General features: G+C 48.4%; 1 pseudogene; it reads left to right on the top strand.

Annotated features, from left to right (window-relative positions):
* LOC129326941 (zinc finger protein 721-like) overlaps positions 1 to 12,180 on the top strand; it is a 45,731-nt pseudogene extending 33,551 nt beyond the window's left edge.
* Positions 12,181 to 23,030: the final 10,850 nt, after the last annotated feature.

Below are 23,030 nucleotides of genomic sequence, written 5' to 3' on the forward strand. Positions count from 1 at the left end.
GGAGTTTCAGCAAGAAGAAAGTCCAAAGTCTGAAGGGGAGAGTGGGGGGGGGGGGGGAACGAGCGCAGCTATTGTAGCTGCGCAGAGAGAACTGAGACCGAGACGCGGGGTGGGGGGGGAGAAGACCTGATCCTGAATGTATTCTGTATTTTATAAGATCTACCAATCTGATAGCATATTAGAAAGTTAACTTTAAAGAAAAATTGCTGTATGAAGGGAATACAAGACATGTAGATGTAGTGTGTGTTTTCTGTTTATATGTTGCTCTTCCCTTTTCCCCAGTCCCCTTTTTTCCTTTATATTTCTGTAGTTTTTTATGTTAGAAATTAAAAATAAAAATTATTTATTAAAAAAAAGGTTTCCTAAAACTTTAGGAGGGGAGGGACACCACTCCTAGCCTATAAGGGAGCTAAACAAAGCAAGGTCTACCCTGCAAGAGTATGGTTGGAGGTAGAGTTCACAGCAAAAGGTAGTTATAAGGTAAGTGGTTAATGAGAACTTGCTGAAAGGGGTTCGGCAAAAGTACTTAGACACAACAGGTACCCAGACACAAAAAGTAAAATAATTATTTATTAAGGTGCAAGGTCACAACAGAAATTGCACAAAACAGACTGTGAGGAATAAATCCTATAGCTTAATTAGCTCTAGCTAATACGTACCAATGTTATGGCAAGCAAGATCATTGAGAAGGCAAGAGGCAAAATCTCTGGTCAGAGAGGCAAAGGTAATCCGCCTTCACAGCGCAGCACAATGGATGGGCTCAGGAGTATCCATCTCCAGACATAGCCAGAGTCTGAGACACTGGGTGAGTTACAATGATGGACACTACAACCCACACAGGTCCCAAAGTCTCCATGCTAGATAATGTGTTTTTATGCCAATTTTGCCACCTGAGTGGGGGGGGGGGGAGCCCTCCTCCAATCAATTGGCGAAATCAGAAGGATGGTCAAAGGAGACTACGTGCAGAGAGGTGCTAGGCACAAAGGCTGCAGTCCATTACACCCAGGTCCTATCTTGCAGGTGCAATTAGTTTCATTAGGCAAAAATGTTAATTGGCACACTGACTAGCCAGGGAAGCTCCACCACTCCTAGTGTCTTATCTAATTGCCAAGGTCAGAGCATCCAAAAAGCAAGGACAGCAACAAAACCTAACAGGGTTTCTTGACCAAGGCCTTATGAAACTTGTCTTCTCCTGGAAAGCTTAATAAAAAAACATTTAAGCGTTTTTCTCCACAATCCTCATTTAGGGCCTTGGAGTTGGAACCAGGATCAGTGCAGCTGCTCCAATTGATCCACTTACATGAGAAATTTATCTCTGTATTTGCATTGGTCTTCAGAGAGAGGGGATTTGAACCTGAGGTGTGATGAGCCCAGGGTGGGTATTTTTGTTGGGGGGAGCAGCAGGCCCACCCCTTTATTTGTTGTTTACTGAGAGACTTGCCCTGGCGGTAGTACATGTGAAAAAGATCTCGGGGTCTTTAGCTACACTGCTGTAGCTAAAAAGGCAAATGCGATTTTGGGCTGTATCAACAGAAATATACTGTCCAGGTCACATGAGGTGATGGTACCGCTTTACTGTGCTCTGGTTAGACCCCACTCGGAGTCCTCTGTTCAGTTTTGGGCACCACAGTTTCAGAAGGATGTTGAAAAGCTGGAACAGCAGCTACTGATGCCCATATCTAGCCCTTGGAAGCAGCACCCACGAACTCCAGTAGATCCATCTCAGCCATCTCAGCCAGGCCCACAGGAGGTGGACTGGGTAAGGGAGCCACTGGACAAGCTTCAGCAGCAGAGGTTAGCCGGGCAGAGGAAATGCCCTGCCCTTGGGAGAGATGAAGTGGGAGGGACCGGGAGATGTGAGATTGATTGATTACATTGATAGCCTGCCTTCCCCGCAAGCATGAGTCGACCCAGCCCTTCCACCGGATAGGCTGGAAGAAGGGCCACTCAGGGAGGCTGGCTGAGGATTAGGAGGAAACCCAGAAGCAAGTTCCTGGGGGGGGGGGGGGGGAATTACAGCAATATGCAGCTGGGGGTGTGCTGTCCCATCCTGGGCTAGAGAAGGAACAGGGTGGTGCAACCCCCTTCCCTGCCCATCTGAGGACTGCCCCTTCAACCTGCTGGCACTGATCAGGCTGCAATAATCCAGCCTACAGGTGACCATTGCCTGGATCACTGTCATTAAGTCGTGGGTCGAAAGGTAAGGTACAAGCTGCCTGGCCTGTTGAAGGTGAAAAAAAGAGGACCTGGCAACCTCTGCAACCTGTGCCTCCATTTTCAAGGAGGCATCCAGGATCACCCCCAAGCTCCTAACCATCAGAACTGGCGCAAGTGGTGCTCCATCGAAGGTCGGGAGCTGGAGTCTAGTACTTAAGCACCCACAACTCAAGTGCAGGACCTCCATCTTTGTTGGATTTAATTTCAGTCAACTCTGTTTCAGCCAACCAGTCACAGCTTCAAAAGCACACTCCAGGACATCTGGGGCCGAGTCAGGCCAGCCCTCCTTCATCAGATACAGCTGGGTGTCATCCGCATATTGATGACACTCAAGTCCAAAACTTCACAGCAACTGGGCAAAGGAGTGCATACAGATGTTGAACAATAATGGGGAGAGTATCGCCCTTTGCGGAACACTGCACACAAAAGGGTGACGGGGTGACAATTTCTCCCCAAGCGCCACCCTCTGTCCCTGACGGTGGAGAAAAGAGACAAGCCACTGCAAGGCAGTCTCTTGTAATCCCACATCAGTGAGGCGGTGGATCAACAGATCGTAATCAACCATATTGAATGTCGCTGAGAGATCCAATAGAATCAGCAACGCCGATCTGCCTCGATCCAGGTGCCTGCAAAGATCGTCTGTGAGGGCGACCAGCAATGTCTCTGTCCCATGCCCTGGGCAGAAACTGGATTGGAAGGGATCTAGGGCTGAGGTATCCCTCAGGAACCCCTGCAGCTTTTCCACCACTGCCCGCTCAATCACCTTACCCAGGAGCAGGAGATTTGACACTGGGTGGTAATTGGTCGGGTTAGTGGTGTTCAAAGATGGTTTCTTTAAGAGTGGCCTCACCACCGTCTCCTTTAATACCTCAGGGAAAACCCCAGAACCCAGAGACAAGTTGACAATGGCCTTCAAAGGACCCTATATCACATTGACACTGGCCGTCACCAACCATGATGGGCATGGGTCCAGGAGGCACGTGGTGGGCTTCACTGTTCGCATGGTCCTGTCAATCTCATCCCCACAGAGTGGACTAAAGTGATTGAATATCGAGCCAGAAGACAACCAAGGGGTCTCTAGTTCACATACTGTATCAATCGTGGCTAGAAGACTGCATTGGAGAGACAAGATCTTGTCAGCAAAAAAAGCTCCCCAAAGCCTCACAGCTTATATCTGAATTCGAAATTTGCCGGTCTCCATCTGATAAGGAGACCAATACACAAACCACATTAAACAGTTTTGCTGGGTGTGAGGCTGCTGACACAATGGAAGCTGCATAGAATTCCTTCTTCACAACCTTCACCGCCATCTCATAGACTTTCATAAACGTCCTATAAGAGGCTCTTGCCTGTTCATCACAAGAGCGCCTCCACACTCGCTCAAGCTTTTTTAGCTCTTGTTTGTTCCATCGCAGCTCCTCTGTATACCAAGGAGCTCACAGGGTACGGAGGCGAAAGGGGCGATGGAGCGATTTCACCAGTGGCTTCAGAGAGCCGGACTTGCCAGTCCTCCACCAGCTCATCCAATGAACCGCAGTGGAGCTTTGGATCCTGCAGAGCATTCTGAAAACCAATTGGATCCATGAGTCTCTGTGGGCGAGGATACATTTGCTCACCACCCTTGCAGAGGGGGCGGTGGCATATCCAACCAAGCCTTCAAAACTGAGTGGGCAGACCATGGCGCCAGTTCTACTGCTTCCAGAACCACATTTATCCCCATCCCCAAAATCAAATCTAGCATATGGCCTGCTTTATGTGTAGAGGCTGACACAAATTGAGAGAGTCCCAGTGCTGCAATGGAAGATGCTAGGACCGCAGCCTGTACAGAGGTGGCATAATCAGTGTGGACATTGAAATCCCCCAGCACCACCAACCTGGGGTACTCCAAGGCCCGCTCTGCCAACAAATCCAGCAGGCACGGCAGTCGGTATACCAGACAGCCAAACTCTCCTTGGCACCCCACACCAGGCCCACACAAACACTGCCAGAAATGTCAGGGATGGGGAGAGTCCAGAAGGAGAAAGACTCTCGAGTAAGGATCACCCCCCCACACCCCTCTGGCCTCCAGTTCAGGACTGATGGAGGACTGAGTATCCTGGGGGAGGGGGTCAGTTCTTCTGAGGTGACTGATTCGGCTTCTCTAACCCAGGTCTTGGTCACGCTTACCAGGTCCACTTCATTCCCTTCAAAAAAGTCTTGCAGTGTTGCTGTTTTATTGTTTATGGAGCTGGTGTTGTACAATATCAGTGTCAAAGGGGAGGGGGCTTATCTTTCTAGCTCCCTCCCCAGTGTATCTCAGGATGGGGGACAGGTTAGAAGGGCATTGAGCCATACCGTTGGACTAGATGACCATGGGAATCCATTTCAGCTTTATGTTTTTACTAGCAACAAAGCCCGTTGTGGGAAAAAATACAACAGTTCATGATCAGCCACGGCCAATGAACCAGCGGTCAGGAGAGGCTCGGTCCGTTGCATTCGGGTGCAGTTCGGGAAGCCAGACACTCAGGCTCCAGCAATCTATTCCCCTGGCAATGGAGCCAGGGGAATGCCTGAGCTCTTTCTGCCCTCCTTCTGTCGCCCTGGAAACCCGAATGGAAGCCCAGCTTTCCTTGATCAGCAGGGCTTCCTTCCAACCACGGAGCTGCAAAGCAGTTACAAGTTGGGAGAGGACACCCAGGGGAGGGAGGGGGAAGGGGGTGTTCTGTAGCCATGGGCACTCATATCTCATCCCTGCAAACCCTGATAGGCAGCTCTGACAGCGAAACACAGACCTCCTGTGTTGCTGAATGGGACCCCTACTTATAAATAGCCATGGTCTCCCAGGCTGGGTCTCACTTTCTGCAAGCGGTGGAGTGGGACAGAGCTCTTGCTTGCCACTTGCTAGCCTTTGGGGAGAGAGACTGAGAGTACAATTGAGCTTGGCTTTGGGGGATAGGGATCTATCTACTCTGGTTCCAGGGCTGCTGCCTGGCTCTGGGGCCAAGGTCAGTGGGCATCTTGGCTGAGGGCTCACATTATTATTAATCAGTGCCTGATCTGTTCAGGTCTGTGGGAGTGGTGGGCTAGGGCTCTAGTGCCTCCCTCCCTCTGGTGCCAGGCCTGCTGCCAGACCCTGGGGTCAAGCTCAGTGGGTACCTCGGCTGAGGGCTCACATTATTATTAATCAGTGCCTGATCTGGTCAGGTCTGAGGGAGCGGTGGGCTAGGGCTCTAGTCCCTCCCTCCCTCTGGTGCCAGGGCTGCTGCCAGGCCCTGGGGTCAAGCTCAGTGGGTACCTCGGCTGAGGGCTCACATTATTATTAATCAGTGCCTGATCTGTTCAGGTCTGTGGGAATGGTGGGCTAGGGCTCTAGTCCCTCCCTCCTTCTGGTTCCAGGGCTGCTGCCAGGCCCTGGGGCCTAGCTAGGTGGGCACCTGGGCTGAGGGCTCACCAAATGATTTGTATTATTATCACAATCCTAATCATTTTAATTATGATTCTTATTATTACTATTATTATTCTTAGTCACTGTCCCTGTTCTGCCCAGGCATCTTTGTGTGCTGGGCTATGGCTGTAGCCCCAGCCTCTGGTTCCAGTGCTGCTGCCAGGCCCTGGGGCCAAGCTCAGTGGGCGCCTCAACTGAGGGCTCACACAGTGGTATTAGTGCCTGTTCTGTTTAGATCTGTGGGCGTGGTGGGCTAGGGCTGTAGTCCTTCCCTCCCTCTGGTGCCAGGGCTGCTGTCAGGGCTGCTGCCAGGCCCTGGGGTCGAGCTCGGTGGGACCAGACCTGACCAGATCAGCTGAGGGCTCACATTGATTATTATAAAAAAGTGCCTGATCGGGTCAGGTCTGTGGGCATGGTGGGCTAGGGCTCTAGTCCCTCCCTCCCTCCCTCCCTCTGGTGCCAGGGCTGCTGCCAAGCTCAGTGGGCGCCTCAACTGAGGGCTCACACAGTGGTATTAGTGCCTGTTCTGTTTAGATCTGTGGGCGTGGTGGGCTAGGGCTCTAGTCCCTCCCTCTCTCTGGTGCCAGGGCTGCTGCCAGGCCCTGGGGCCAAGCTTGGTGGGACCCTCAGCTGAGGGCTCACATTGATTATTATAAAAAAGTGCCTGATTGGGTCAGGTCTGTGGGCATAGTGGGCTAGGGCTCTAGTCCCTCCCTCTGGTGCCAGGGCTGCTGCCAGGCCATGGGGCCGAGCTCAGTGGGCACCTCGGCTGAGGGCTCAACATTGATTATTGATCAGGGCCTGATCGGGTCAGGCCTGTGGGAGTGGTGGGCTAGGGCTCTAGTCCCTCCCTCCCTCTGGTGCCAGGGCTGCTGCCAGGCCCTGGGGCCAAGCTCAGTGGACACCGCGGTGGAGGGCACACAGAGTCATCTCCTTTCCTTTCCTCCTTAATTCTAGTTTGGTGGCACAATGAGTCTTCCTCTTGTGTTGGCTGCCAAGGGTGGTTGTGGGGTGAAGTGCGATGGCAGTCCTCCTGGTCCAGTTGTGGAAAGCAGTTTTGGGTGTGGCTTGGGGGGCACAGGGAGTCCTCCTGCTCCCCCCAATTCACCTATGTGGGCTGTGGAGGCCCAAGAGGTCTTTGCACAGGGGGGAGAGAATCTCTCAACATTTTGAGGAGGGGCGGGCGGGTGATGGATCCCTGGAGGAATGGTATGTGTGTTATGAAAGATCCTTCCCGTCCCCATCCCAAACTCTCGGTGGTGTCCCCTCCCGCAGTCCACCCCTCACCCTGTCATCCGTGTCCAGCCCCTCAGCGCAGCCTGTAACAGTTCGTCCTCCTTCCCCTGGGACAGTTAGCGGTCGACGTTACAACGCCTCCATATGGAGGCACTTTCGGGCCCTTCCTGATGACCCCCATGTGGTGTGGTGCCGTGCCTGTGATGTCCTGGTGCGCAGGGGCAAAAACCCAAAGCACCTGTCTTCGACGGCCCTGACTTGGCACCTGAAGAGGCACCACCCGAGCCTGTCTCCCTCCTCACCCAGTGAAACATCCATTGGGGGGAGAAAGGGGGCCACCCGCTCTTCTGAGCGGGGGTCATTGGGAGGATCACTTTGCCCTGAGGGTGATGCTGGTGAGAGCTGAGCGCTCCGGCAGGCTGCGCTGGCGGAGGTTGTCCCCTCGGGGTCTGGGACAGCGCCGCTTACAACCTCGAGGCTGATGGCTCAGGAGGCAGCTGCCACCGCACTGTTCCTCAGTGGGACCCTCGGGTGAGGACCCGCGGTGGCTGGGGGATCAGGCCCCTGGTCCGAATGACACGTCCTCTCCCTCCCACGCCGAGAATACCAGTGCACTCCTCTTTGGCCTGGCGGTTGCGGGGGGATCTTCCCACTTACCCTTCACATGACAGATCCTCTCCCTCCCATCCTTTCCAGCAAGGCAGGAAGGTGGCCGATGTCAGCTGCTGCTGCTGCTGTCACATTTCCATCTCCCCCTCTCAGGAACCACTCTGACCCGTCCAAACAATGCCTCCTGTCCTGCCCATCTCCTACTTTCCGCAAAGGCAGGGCGGCGGATCAGGTCAGCCCCTGCTTCACGAGGGACTATCCTGTTATTGTTTGTTGTGGATTTTCCGGGCTGTATTGCCGTGGTCTTGGCATTGTAGTTCCTGACGTTTTGCCAGCAGCTGTGACTGGCATCTTCAGAGGTGTAGCACTGAAAGACAGGGATCTCTCAGTGTCAAAACATCAGGAGCTACAATGCCAAGACCACGGCAATACAGCCAGGAAAATCCACAACAACCATCATTCTCTGGCCGTGAAAGCCTTCGACAATATATCCTGTTACTGCTCCCTCCTTGGTTACACAGCTCGGTTGCGCTCGCACAGCCGATTGTATTGTGTATGGATACAGTCGATTGACAGTGTGGCAGCACCCCTGTCAACGGGACTGACGGGACCTCTTTCAGCTGGGTGAAAGGGGTGAAATCAGATGGATTTCTCTCTGCTACACCAGCGGATTTCTGTCTGCAACACGGAGAATCATCGTTAAAGACTCTGGGGGGCTTACAAAGTGCACCCCTCAGGACACTGGGACATTGAATATCCCCTTAAAGGGTGTATTATGATAAGTCTTTTGAAAATATTGTATGAGAGTTGATCATTATTTTTGTATCAAGTATAGCAATTGAGAAATATTTGCATTAAGTGCATTTAAGAAACATTATTCACTTAATCTTTCCCGGCTGGGTTAAGGTGGGGGTGGGCATTGTCACCTGCTCTGCTTATTGATTGCTCTTGTTCTTTCACCAGTTGGCATATGTATATTGTCATTTATTTATCTCTATGAATGATTTGGTTCTTGATTGATAGTTGTTATACTTGTATTACTTGGATATAGAGAATTGCATGACTTATATTTTGCACTTTGCACTTTAAAAAATTGAAAAAGATTTTGGATGAATAACTAAATTGTGTATACATTTTTGGTTTTACCTCCTTGATTTTGTAGTTGCTTCAGCTTGTTGTTTAAGGAGGTGCCCTGGTGTTTCAGGCCCTGCTCCTATTATTAGCTGGCTTAAGGTGTGGGGGGGGGGGTGAGAATTGCCGGGGGTGGGCATTAACACCTGCTCTGCTTCTAATATGAGCTGGGTAAGGTGGGGGGTGGGGCAGGCATTGCTGCGTATTCCTTTCCTGATCCAAGCTGGCTAAAGGGGGGTGGGCATTGCCAACTGCTCTGCTCATTATACCAGCTGGGTTAAGATGTTGGGTGGGTATTGCCACCTGCTCCACTCCTAATACAAGTTGGGTGAAGACGGTGGGTGGGCATTGCCACCTGTTCCACTCCTGATCCCAGATGACTGATGGAGGGTGGGTATTGCTACCTGCCCCACTCCTAATACCACCTGGGTTAAGGTGGGGGTGGGCATTACAACCTGCTCTGCTCCTAATACCAGCTGGGTTAAGGCATTGGATGGGTATTGTCACCTTCTCTGCTCCTAATAGCAGCTGAGTTAAGGTGGGGGTGGACATTGCCACCTGATCTGCTCCTAATATTAGCTGGGTTAAGGTGGGAGTAGGTATTGCCACCTGTTCCACTCCTAATACCAGCTGGGTGAAAGCAAGGGGCTGGTACTGCCACCTTTTCCCCTCCCAATACTGGCCTGACCTTCCAGCCATGGCACGTTTTCTGGAGCGACATGGTGCCTTGCCTGGGCTTCCCTCTGCGGTAGCGCCCTCTGGTGGTGCACCAGGGTATAAAGTGAGTTGTCTGAAACATGCTTACTCAATTATATAGTAGGATGTTTATTGTAACTGAAAACTCAACAACTGGTTAATATATAGCAGTATTTGTTTGCACTTAAATTGATTTCTGTTCCCTCATTAACAATGACTTTTCCCCTTGATTTCGCTTTTGCTTTAAGGTTTCACCACTATCTTCTTTTTTTTCAGAGGCTGTTTGTCTGCAGAAAAGACCTAAGAAAGAACCACAACCACTCCAATTGGAACAGGAACAGCAAATAAGGAAGCCTAGAACAAGATGGAAGAGGAGGAATGACTCCTCTGCTTCTCAGGGTAATGAATCCCAGGACAGCCTGCCATACCGTGGAAGAATCACTTGCCCCGTGTGTAGAAAAGAATTCCTTTACCAATCACTGTTTGATACACATTGGAGAAAACACACAGGGGAGAAACCGTATCAGTGTGCAGACTGTGGAAAGAACTTTGCCCAGTACACAAATCTTACTGTCCATCGACGTATCCATACAGGTGAGAAACCATTTAAATGCGTGAACTGTGGAAAGACCTTTGCTCGAAGTGCAGACCTTACTGTCCATCGACGTATCCATACAGGTGAGAAACCATTTAAATGTGTGGACTGTGGAAAGAGCTATGCTTGCAGTGCGCAGCTTACTATCCATCGACGTATCCATACTGGAGAGAAACCATATAAGTGTGAGGACTGTGGAAAGAGTTTTGTTAAGAGTGCAAACCTTACTGTCCATCGGCGTATCCATTCAGGGGAGAAACCTTTTAAATGTGTGGACTGTGGAAAGAGCTTTGCTCGGAGAACAGATTTTAATGCCCATCGACGTATCCATACAGGGGAGAAACCATATAAATGTGTGGATTGTGGAAAGAGCTTTGCTCGGAGAACAGATTTTAATGCCCATCGACGTATCCATACAGGGGAGAAACCATATAAATGTGTGGATTGTGGAAAGAGCTTTGCTTGGAGAACAGATTTTAGTGCCCATCGACGTATCCATACAGGGGAGAAACCATATAAATGTGTGGATTGTGGAAAGAGCTTTGCTCGGAGTACGCGGCTTACTGTCCATCGACGTATCCACACAGGGGAGAAAGCATTTAAATGTGTGGACTGTGGAAAGAGCTTTGCTCAGAGTGCAAACCTTACTGTCCATCGACGTATCCATACAGGAGAGAAACCATATAAGTGTGAGGACTGTGGAAGGAGCTTTTCTCGGAGTCCAGACCTTACTGTCCATCGACATATCCATTCAGGGGAAAAACCATATCAGTGTATGGACTGTGGAAAGAGCTTTACTTGGAGTGCGCAGCTTATTCTTCATTGACATATCCATACAGGAGAGAAACCATTTAAATGTGTGGACTGTGGAAAGAGCTATGCTTGCAGTGCGCAGCTTACTATCCATCGACGTATCCATACTGGAGAGAAACCATATAAGTGTGAGGACTGTGGAAAGAGTTTTCTTAAGAGTGCAAACCTTACTGTCCATTGGCATATCCATTCAGGGGAGAAACCTTTTAAATGTGTGGACTGTGGAAAGAGCTTTGCTCGGAGAACAGATTTTAATGCCCATCGACGTATCCATACAGGGGAGAAACCATATAAATGTGTGGATTGTCGAAAGAGCTTTGCTTGGAGAACAGATTTTAGTGCCCATCGACATATCCATATAGGGGAGAAACAATGTAAATGTGTGGATTGTGGAAAGAGCTTTGCTCGGAGTACGCGGCTTACTGTCCATCGACGTATCCACACAGGGGAGAAAGCATTTAAATGTGTGGACTGTGGAAAGAGCTTTGCTCAGAGTGCAAACCTCACTGTCCATCGACGTATCCATACGGGGGAGAAACCATATAAATGTGTGGATTGTGCAAAGAGCTTTATTCATAAAGCACAGCTTACTGCCCATCAACGTATACATTCAGGGGAGAAACCGTTTGAATGTGTCAAGTGTGGAAAGAGCTTTACTTGGAGTTCAAGTCTTATTGTCCATCGACGTATCCATACAGGGGAGAAACCATATAAGTGTGAGGACTGTGGAAAGAGCTTTGGTAAGAGTGCAGATCTTAATGCCCATCGACGTATCCATTCAGGGGAGAAACCATTTAAATGTGTGGACTGTGGAAAGTGCTTTACTTGGCGTGCGCAGCTAACTGTCCATCGACATATCCATACAGAGTAGAAACGATGTAAATATGAGGGCTGTGGAAAGAGCTTTGCTTAGAGTACAGCATGTTACATCCATCAATATATCAATTCAGGGGAAAAGCCATATAATTGTGAGGACTGTGGAAAGCGCTTTGTTCGGAGTACAGATTTTAACGTCCGTCAACGTATCCATTCAGAGAAGGAACCATATAAATCTGTGGACTGTGGAAAGAGCTTGTTCAGAGTGCATACCTCGCTGTCCATCAATATATCCATATAGGGAGATACCATATACCGTATACCCTGCAGCTGTGGACAAGTTTACGTCGGGACCACAAAGTGTAGCATCCAGACAAGAATAAAAGAACATGGAAGACACTGCAGACTTGGACAACCTGAAAAATCAGCAGTGGCTGAACATAGCCTAACTCAAACAGGACACAGTATCTTATTCCAGGACACCAAAATACTGGACAACACTTCCAGGGGAATACGTTCCTGGAAAGCTACTGGAATAGGACTTCGCTATCCTAGTCTGCCTTAGACAGATATATAAGCTATGAACCTCGTAGAGGGCTTAGTAACAAGAGAATATACTGCATCTGTTGCATTTGTTATATTGTAATTTTGTATCACTGTATGTTTGCATATATATATATATATATATATATATATATATATATATATATATATATATATTTGCATGTTTGTATAATTACAAAGCACAATTGTTGCAGTGAAGGTAAGTCTTTCAGTATCCATCCCGGGTGGGTTCCCCACTTTCTCCTTGTTGCCTTGTTCCAGGGTGAGCCTTGTTCTAGTGTTACCACCTCGAGGTTGGCAAGTAGGGTTGTCAGCTTCAGGGGCTGAAATGCGTGGCTGCTGGGTGCACAAGCTCACCAGGGTGCCTGGCACCACCCCCCAGCACTCCCCCCTGCAGTTGCCCATCCTGCCCTACCATGGGCTGGGGAGGGAGCAATACTATGCCCGGCCACCCTGCCTCCCCCTTTCTGATTGCGGCACTGGGGAGGGGGCAACGCCAGCCCTGGCTGCCCTGCCCTCCCCCTGACCAGATCGAGGCATGGCAGAGGCAGCAATGCCTGGCCCACCTGCCCTGCCCTTTCTAGAGCCCGTTGTATCTTTCCCCATAACGGGCTTCGCTACTAGTATAATATTAATAACAACATTTGATTTATATAATGCCTTTCAAGACAACTTAATGCCCACTCAGATCGGTTTACAAAGTATGTTATTACTATCACGACAACAAACACCCTGTGGTGTGGGTGGGGCTGAGAGAGCTTCAGAGAACTATGACTAGCCCAAGATCACCCAGCTGGCTTCAAGCGGAGGAGTGGGGAATCAAACCCAGCTCTCCAGATTAGAGTCCTGCACTCTTAACCATACACCAGACTGTCAATAGGGTGACTATAGACTTTGCTACATTGTAAGTATGATCCTACCAGGTTGTTCTTGTGTTGCTTAATATGTCTTTCTTAGAATTGCATATGATCTATTTCAGCATTTCTTCAACTCTGTATTGTATTCCTGTTTTAAATCTTTGCAAATTTGCATGTATAACCCCTATAACATTGTTTATTGAAGTGTCTTTGAAATTGACTGTAGTGACTCACACTGTGTAATCTATTTTGCTTCTCAATGTACTCCCCACTTTCGATGGATTTCGTTTGACCCTTGCAGACTTGGATCCAGTGCTACTACTAGAAGAACAAGTTAAGGCAGCCACCTGCAGGTGCCACCCTGCACATGGGTGAAATCAACAGCAGCCCGTACACGGGCTTTCTCTGTGATGGTCCCTACCCTGTGGAACTGCCTGCCGAGGAGGTCAAGAGAACCCGCACTCTCTTGGCTTTCCGCAAACTATGCAAAACTGAATTAATGAAAAAGGCTTTTTACTCAGATAGGAAGGCCGTATTGTAGGGATGAAGTCTCAGATGCTTCACTAATGAGTTAGGGACCTTAGACTTCACCACTATGTTGCCTTACATATTATTTGTTGCTTAAATATGTACTCCATGCACTACCTGTGCTTCATGGGGTCTAATGTCAGTCCTAGAACTGATTAGGTTTTGTTTCAGCCTTTCTTCAGCTCTGTATTGGATCCTTGCTAATGTTTTTTCTTTCTAATTATTTACCCTATGTCATTGTTTATGGAAATGTCCTTGACAGTATATGGAAATTTCCTTGATACTGTATAGATATGTCCTTGATACTGATTGTACTAGTCTCACACTATGTAATCTGCCTTGAGTCTCAGTGAGAAAGGCGGACTATAAATAAATAAATAAATAAATAAATAAATAAATAAATAAATAAATAAATAAATAAATAAATAAATAAATGGTTCTGTGGAAAGCATGAGAGTGGCCCAAAGTTAACCAGCAACCTTGTTACCTGTCAGTTTATGGAATTCCAGTTACTCTGATTTCATCTCCCACACCTTGCTGCAAGAAATCCAAGGTCTCTTGAGTCAAAAGGTTCTTTATTGAAAGATTATATTCAAAGTACAGGTGTCCATAATTAATCCAAATGCATGAAAGCTTCCGGCTGACCATTAAGCTTTCTTGAGCATGACGTGTTAGTTACATGTTGCAATATATCAAAACCTCATTCTATCCCCTCCCCCCCCCCATTGCCCAGCTACAGTAGAAGCCTGGGAAGGCAAGAGAAACTCTTCCAAGGTCGATGACTAGTCCTGGTAGATAAGGTCTTCCTGGGAGCACAGCTGTCTGTCTGTGAACCTGTAGACAAACAACACTGGAAAACTACAGAATGAGGAAGCATCAAAAACAATATGGCGTTACTGTGGATAGCAAGCCTGACATTACCCAAATGGCTGCATGTGGGAATTTGAACCTGGTTCTCAGAACCAAATATCACTGTTACCCAGTTTCTCTAACACTGAAATCCTAAGAAAAGTTATTCCAATCTAAACCCATTGATGTCAGTGGGCTTGGACTGGGTTAACTCCTTTTAGGATTGCACAGGAAGTGACCCATCAAGCCACATGATATATGTATGCAATGAAGCAACATAACAGCCCTTAGTTGGAGTGTGCATAACAGAACAAATGAGTTAAACACACACAGAAATGGCTGGTTTCGTCTGTTAAATGGGATTCTGGAACAGAGTCCCAAGCCACCCACCCACCCAATAGTTCTTGTGTTTTGTTTTGGTTCTTAACAACATAACAGCAGTGCTTGAGGCTGGCCAGCCATGCAGTGTTGGCTCGTAGGCAACATCTTATTTTCCTTAATAGCAAACTGCCTGCATGCAACCAATCAGGGGAGAGATTGAGCCCTGGTGTGGCATGGTATCTGCATTGGTGGGAAGAGGAATGTGTGTATTACAATCAAGCAAATGCATTTTGTCTTTGGTTCCTCCCAGGCAATGGTGTTGGCATTGAGTGAATGGCTGGCTTGTCCTTGTAGGGAGTGGGATCAGTTCTCAAAAGACTTGCTTTGTACTGAGGTGGGGGGGAGCGGCAGACGGCATGCCGTCATCAGCATCACCTTGCTATTGTCTCCTCACCAATCCCTTTCTCTGTCCTTTTACACTCCGTACAAGGAAAGGCAAAGAAGCAACATGCAATGTCATGCAAGTGTATCAAGGTTTAGCCGGGGCTCCGCTGCTCTTCCCAAGGCTGGAGGGTAGAGATGCACAGACACCCACGGCTTCCCTTTTTAGACCAAACTTAACAAACTTGCCAATGAGAGACTGCTCTCACATTAGCGTGGTACACTGCCACCACTCCCTTAGACTATCCCCAGGGACTGAAGTAAATGGAGGAAAACTCTAAGCTTATAGGAGAACTAAAGCAGAAAGTCTACCCTGCAAGGTTGACTTACAAGCAGTTTCCAAAACAGAAATTCATCTTGGTAGGTGGTCCAAGGCCAGAGTATGGGGTTTGGTTAGGTCTTTTGAGGTATCAGAATCAAGAACCACACCAGATAAAAAATATAATTATTGTGGTGCAAAAGATAATTAAAATTAGACAAGACAGATTGTAGGAGAATGAAATAACAAAATCCTAAAGCATTTAAGCACTAACTATACATTCCATGGTATTCCAACAGAAGTTAGGCAGAAAACAGAGTCTCTTTCCAGAGGCACACAGAATTTCATTTGTTCAGCATAATAAGACACAAAGATGGTTGCAGCAGAGCTTCCATCCTATGGAATCAGAGCCAGAACTGAAGCCATTGCTGGGCCACAGCTTAAGTAGCTACAACCTGACTAAAGCCCATTGTCTCATGTTGGTTAGTTAATTTATGGGTCTTGGAGTCTTGAATGATCCAGGCCTGCTGACCAATCAAGAGTCCAAGAACTGATGTCACCGTTGCTCGGTGCGTACGTGAAGAATGAGGAGTAAGACCAAATCTGCAGCTTTTGGTGCCACCCCTTTCTCCCCCAGGTGCGAGATGGTGTGTTTAGGCAAGAATGTTAATTGGCAGGAAACTGTACCGTGGAAGCTCTCCCTTGCTAACGAGCTAGCACAATATCTTATCTACAAGGTCACTGTGTACCAACAGCTTTTATAAGCTCTGGAAGATTTATAATCAGGAAGATTTCTGGAAGGCCAGAGAGCCTGAACCAAAGTTTTAAGAACATGGCTACAGTTTGAATCAGAAATTTAAGCATTTTCTTCACATCTTCCCACTTCTGAACTGGAAATTACTGGGTTCTACTCAAATTTCATCTTAAAAAACTAAAGAAAATGCAAGCAAGTGAATAAATAAAATATACCTGTAATCCTAAAACACAATAAAAACACACAAGGAATGGGTAAAACAAGGCTAAAGCTGGGAGTGAGGTAATACAATTAATGAGCAGCCAGTGAGGTTACATCACAAGCAATTTCAGGTAAAGTCAGGCAACGAGTTTGGCAGTGAGAATACATTCAAGAGCATAATACAAAAGCAATTTCAGCAATGCTGCATTGGTTCAGTTACAGAAAGCAAAAATAGGTTAGCACAACTCAAACGGCAACTTCGGCAGTATTAGAATCATAGTAAATCTTGGACTATCTATCAGGAACAATATTTTCAGAAACTTTAATATGTTGAATGAAAAAATCATACTCCTGCAAAGCAAGACTCCATCTTAGCAATTTCTGGTTGGTGTTCTTAACTCTATCTAGCCGACACAGAGGAGAATGATCAGTTTGAAGAGTGAATCTTTGACCCCACAAATAAAATCTCAATTTAGTCAGGTCCCACACAATACTGAAACATTCTCTCTCAAGGGTACAAAGATTGCATTCCCTAGGAAGTAACTTTTTGCTCAAAAACACAATCTGGTGTAATTCTGCATTAGGTCCTTTTTGGCACAGGACCGCCCCAACCCCAGTTTGGCTAGCATCTGTTTGAACAAAAAAAGGTTGAGTTGGATCAAGAGCAATCAAGATGGGTGATGGCATCAGACTAGCTTTTAAGTTTTCAAAGGCAGATTGACGTCGGTCTGTCCAGACTACTTTAAGAGGTTGTTTTTTCTTGCACAAGTCAGTAAGAGGCACAGCAATAGTCGAAAAATGATTGATGCATCTTCTGTAGTATCCTGTAAGGACCAAAAAGGATTGAACTTCATGTTTAGTTTTAGGAACAGGCCAGTCTAGAATACTTTGCACTTTAGCATCAAGAGGCTTAACAGTACCTCCATCGACACGATGACCTAAATATTTGATGTCAGCAAGGCCAAATTGGTACAAATTGGTACAGTGATTCCAGCAGCTTTTATGCAACTCAAAACTTGACTCACATGGTCCATATGCTCAGACCAGGTTTCACTATAAATAGCCAGGCCATCTATATATGCACAGGAGAAAGATGACAAGCCCTGGAGCAGATTATTGACCAATCTCTAAAAGGTCATAGGTGCATTCCTAAGGCCAAAGGGCATAGTGACAAACTGGAACAGTCCAAGATGGGTTACAAAAGCAGATTTCAAAGAGGCATCCTCATCAAGGCCTACTTACCAGTAGCCTTTATTTAGGTCCAGCACAGTGATAAACTTTGTTCTGCCAAGCTTCTCAATCAGTTCATCAATGTGAGGCAAAGGAAATTGATCTGGCATAGTCACAGCATTCAGTCTTCTCTAATCAATGGAAAAATGGATTCCAACATCTTTCTTAGGCACAAGTACAACAGGTGCAACCCAAGGGGAAGTGGAAGGCTTGATAACATCCAATTATAACATTTCTTGGATATCATTAGCAATGCTGGCCACTAACCCTGTAGGGATAAGTATTTTTATTTATTTATTTCAAATTTCTATTCCATCCTCCCCAAGAGTGGGCTCAGGGCGGATAACAACGTATTAAAATACGAAATACAATAAAAACAACATAGTAAAATACAATAAAATCCATACACATTTAAAACAGGATGGTGGACAGCCTTCACAGGGAGGGTTAAGATTTTATACACCCCTTTTTTTTCAGGCCGGCGGAGGCCCAGCCTCAGCCATATGCCTAGTGGAACAACTCTGTCTTGCAGACCCAGCGGAAGGATAGTGGGTCCTGCTGGGCCCTGATTTCAGCAGACAGAGCGTTCCACCAGGTGGGAGCAAGGATCGAAAAGGCCCTGGCTTTAGTCTAGGCTAGGTGGGCCTCCTTGGGGCCCAGGACCACCAAAAGCTGTTTGTCCCCTGATCAGAGTGTCCTCTGGGGAATATATGGGGAGAGATGGTCTCATAGATACGCTGGTCCCAGTCCGCACAGGGCCTTATAGGTCAATACCAGAACCTTGAATCTAATCCGGTACTCCACTGGGAACCAATGCAGCTTGTGTAAGAACAGTGTTATATGTGCCTTGTTTGGCACTCTCATAATAACACGCGCCACTGCATTTTGTACCAGCTGTAATCTCCGGGTCAGGCTCAAGGGTTAGCCCTGCATAGAATGAGTTACAGTAATTAGCCTAGAGATGACCATTGCTTGGATCACTGTAGTTAAGTCATGGGTTGACAGGTAAGGGACAAATTGCCTGGTCTGCTGCAGATGGAAAAAAGAGGACCTGACAACTGCTGTGACCTGTGCCTCCATTTTCAGCGAGGCATCCAAGATCACCCCCAGGTTCTTAACCCTCAGAACTGGCACTAACGGTGCCCTATCAAGGACCGGGAGCCAGAGTCCTGAACCTAATCCCCTGTGGCTCAAGTACAGGACCTCCATCTTCATCAGGTTCAGTTTCATCTGAGACTGCTTCAACCAACCAGTCACATCTGCAAATGCATGTTCCAGGACATCTGGGGCTGAGCCAAGCTAGCCGTCCATCATCAGATACAAGTGGGTGTCATCTGCATATTGATGACACCCAAGTCCGAAACTTCATACGAGCTGTAGCAATTGGTACAGCATTCTAGGTGTTAATATGCGTCAGCAAATGGGTTTTTCCAGGATGACTAGTAAAAACATCTGCATACTTCTCCAAAACCGCATACAATTGTTCAGCTTGATCAGATTTTAAAGCAGGATCAAAAAGTAATGCTCTCAATGCCTCCTGATTGTTTACATTTAGCAAGCATGTCTAATGGATGCATTTCAAAGCAAACATGTCAGGAACATGATACTTTTTAAATGTGGTACAGTTTTGGCTGTGGATGCTCCTCAGGAAAAGAAATCAAACAGTGGACAACACTCCGTTTTGATAGCTGAGTGCAAATAATGCAGTGAAGTTACACTGTGCTGATGAAAGAGGCAAAAAGTTTTATTTGAGGAAGATACATACTTGATAGGAAAGAGGAGTGAGAGAGACCCTAGCTATCTGACTACATCTTGCAGAGAGAGATAAGAAGAGTGGCAGGAGAGAGAAGAAGCAGGATATTGCCCTGTTTAGCCCAATAGGAGACAAGACAAGGAAATGACCCCCAGGAAACAAGAGAGATGCTGCTCTCACTGTCCTAACTGAGAGCCAAACTACAAGCGACGTCTTACACAGATTGGACACTAGTCGGCTTCCCTCAAGTTTTGATGGGAAATGTAGGCATCCTGGTCTTGCAGCTGTAATGGAGAGCTAAGTTGTAAAACCAGGGCGCCTACATTTCCCATCAAAACTTGAGGGAAGCTGACACGTGTCCAACCTGTGTAAGGTGTCACTTCTAGCTTGGCTCTTAGTGATCCTTGCTGCCCCCTGCATAGAAGGCTCTTCTCCCTTCTTGCTGCTGTTGTACACCAGACATTGCTATTTCCAATACCCCTTCTCAATGTCTAGTGTACAAAGTCCACAAAGTTCAGTCTTTCACGTAGACTTTGAAATTTCTCTTTGGCAAGTGGCTTGGTGAGGATGTCTGCTATCATTTCTTCTGTGGGGCAGTACCGTAGCTCAACAAGCCCTTCTTCTTGCATATTTCTCACTATGTAACTCTTTATGTCAATGTGCTTGGTTCTTGATCCAATTCTTTCTGTATTTGCAAGTTTTATGCAAGATTGATTATCTTCAAAAAGTTGTATAGGTTTGGGTTCATCTATCCCAAAGTCTTCTAAAAGTTGTAGAATCCACTTGAGTTCTTGGCATGCTTCTGCTGCTGCCCAGTGGCGAGTAGAAGGCGAGCGGCCGCCCCTCTTGTAGTCTGCCGCCTGCTTAGTTCAAAGCCTTCGTTCAGGCTTCATTCAAAGAACGTTGGAGTTGATTGTATAACATTTAAGTGCACTTACTAGCATGTTACACTGAGCCTTTCAATTTGCTAGCAGGCGGGGCTGTATAATCCAAAGTGGTTTCTCCTGGTCTATAATCTTTTTGTACTTTAGCCAAGTCAACAATAAATTTCTTCTCAAACAGTGGTGCTGAAACATTGCGTCCATTTTATACTTATCGTACCACATATATGCATGCCATCCAAATAGTTTATTATAACCTTCCAACGTTAGTAGTTTATGACTGGTTAAAGACACCCATTCTTTTAGCCAGACTAAGCATATCGCTTCATGGTAAAGTCAAAAATCAGGTAACTGCATTCCACCTCTTTCCTTAGCATCACAAAGAACTTTCATCTTTACTTTTGGTTTCTTTCCTGCCCACACAAATTCAGATATCTTCTTCTGCCATTTTTCAATGGGTCTTCGTAGTGTCTCTCATCACCGCAATGAAGGCTTGTAAGTTTCTCAGTTCCAGGGCCCCCATATTGTAGAGAGTTACATACCACTCTGCCGCTATCCCTTCCAGGCGGGCCGCTAAGTAAACTACTCGGCTTTCCTCAGTAGGGAACAGGTGTCCCCACTGATTGAAGAACTGCAAGGCCTGTACGACGAGGAATCCCAGCTTACGCAGCTCCCCGTCGAACGTAGCCTCCAGCTTTATCAATCCCAGGGGTAGTTCCGTCCCCATCATTGCTAGTGCTTCAGGGGGGTTGGGCCGGTTGTCGAGGCGACATCTGCGGCGCTGGGCCCCACGCCCATAGCGGAGCAGGCTGGTATAGTTGGAAGGGCACGCCCGCTCTCGGTGTAGGTCTCTGCGGCACTCCCTGGGGCCCAGGTTGTGGTCGAGGCTGTGGTGGAGGTTGAGGCCTGAGCGGGGCCTGAGGCCGAGGACCCGGTAGCCCTCAGAGGGCTGGTACCAGCGGCCCTACCCCTCTGGGTGGGAACTGGGCCCTTGGCGGCTGCAAGCGAGGTGCAGGGAACCGAGGGGCTGGTTGCGCTGGAGCAGCCGGTGCGGAAGGGCCAGGTCTTGCTGGTGCAGCTGGTGCTATGGCTCCCACCGGGACTATTGGCCCACCGGGCGCTGGGACAGCTGGGCCTGCAGGCGGAATCGTGGGGCCTGCAGATCTGGCAGGAACTGCTGGCACGGGACCTCCAGGTGCAACAGGAGTGGCGAGGCCAGGTGGAGGTGGCAGCGGAATGGGTGCGCGTGGGGCTGGCAGTGGGATGGGTGCCGGCAGGGCGAGGAGTGGGCAGGGGGCCACTGGTGCCAGTCCTTCAGGTCAAGTCGCTGCCCTGGTGGGCGCCGGACCGGCCGCACTGGCAGGGCCTTGAGGGACTGTTACCCCTGCAGCATCTACCTGTGCAGCACTCGCGTCTCCTGTAGGCCCTTGGACCATCAATCCTATGAGATAGGTGGCCTGTGCCAGGTCTTCACGCATCGCTTCCACTTGCGCCTCCAACATCCGGTAGCGGGCTTCCTCCTGACCTCTTGGGTCTTCTTCAGCATCCCATCCTGCTTGCTGGAGCAAACTTTCCTCCCAAGCTTATTGTCCACACTCGGTCCGCTCCACCTCTTCTTCCGTAAAACCCAAGCAGGTGCCCGCAACCTGCGGGCCCATTGCAGCGAGAATCCCAGAAGCAGCGGGCGGGCCAGGCACCTCTGAAGCGCTGGCGACCCAACCCTTGACAACTCCCGTCACCGCGAGCAACTCGTATTGCAGCACTTGGGCCTGATCTTGGAGGGCACTCCACCGCTCCTCACCCACCCGGGGGCCCAAGTCACTGCCCCAGGTTCCGAACGAACCTACATCGGCATAGTCCCAGCTCATTAGCTCTGTCCGGGGAGCAGTCCAATCCTGGAAACTACCCCCCTCTCCAGGCGGGGAACACTCCACCAAGCAACCCGCAGCCTCATCCCAGCAATACTGGGGAAGGGTGCTGATTCTCGCAGCTCCCGTGGTGAAAGTGGATGCCTGTCTGGTTTCCCAAACCGGACCTTCGGTTGTCCCCAGGTTTTCTGACACTGGGGCTAAATTCAAGTCAATCATGGAGCGGGAAAACATGGTTCTACGACGTCTTTCCCTGCTGTCCCGGGGTCACGGACCCCATTGCTGAGGCGTAAGCACAGATGTCAAAGGGACGAAGCCTCCTCCCACACTGACTCTGGGCTGTACCCGTTCCCAACTCGCTCTCGTCTGCGCGGTCCCACCGTCAGGCAGTGTTGGGGGCCCCACACCCTCCGTTCCAGGATCAGACGGGTCTGTCTGAGTAGATCCGGTATCCATCCTTCCTAGGTGAGGGGTCGGGGGAGTAGCGGGATTCTCAATAAAATGTCAGACTATGGAATCCCAGTTATCTCGAGTTCATCTCCCACCCCTTCGATAAGAAGCACAGGGTCTCTTGGTTCAAAAGGTTTATTGAAAGACTATGCTCAGGATACAGGTGTCCATAATCCAAGGGCTGGAGAGGCCCCTGGCTGAACGAAAGCTTTGTTGAGAATGGCATGTAAAACGAAAGTTACAACACATCAAACACCCATTCCCAGCCTCCCCCCCCCTAGTCCTGTCTGCGAAGGCCTGAGAAGATGAGGACATCAAGGTTGTTGGCTGGACTGGATAGATAAGCCTCTTCACTCCCATGAGTATGAACAGCCTGGACAACATCTGGGCCTAGAGGGAGGAAAACTGGAAAACTACTGGTTATAACACAAGATAACATGGTGGTACTCTGGCTAGAGAACTGACATCCTGACACCAGGGCTGCAGTTTGGGGCTTTTCTTTTGCCTGGGCAAGGGACTTAACAAAATGATTAGAGC

This window comes from Eublepharis macularius, chromosome 4 (genome assembly GCF_028583425.1).
Source record: "Eublepharis macularius isolate TG4126 chromosome 4, MPM_Emac_v1.0, whole genome shotgun sequence".
Lineage (NCBI taxonomy): Eukaryota > Metazoa > Chordata > Lepidosauria > Squamata > Eublepharidae > Eublepharis > Eublepharis macularius.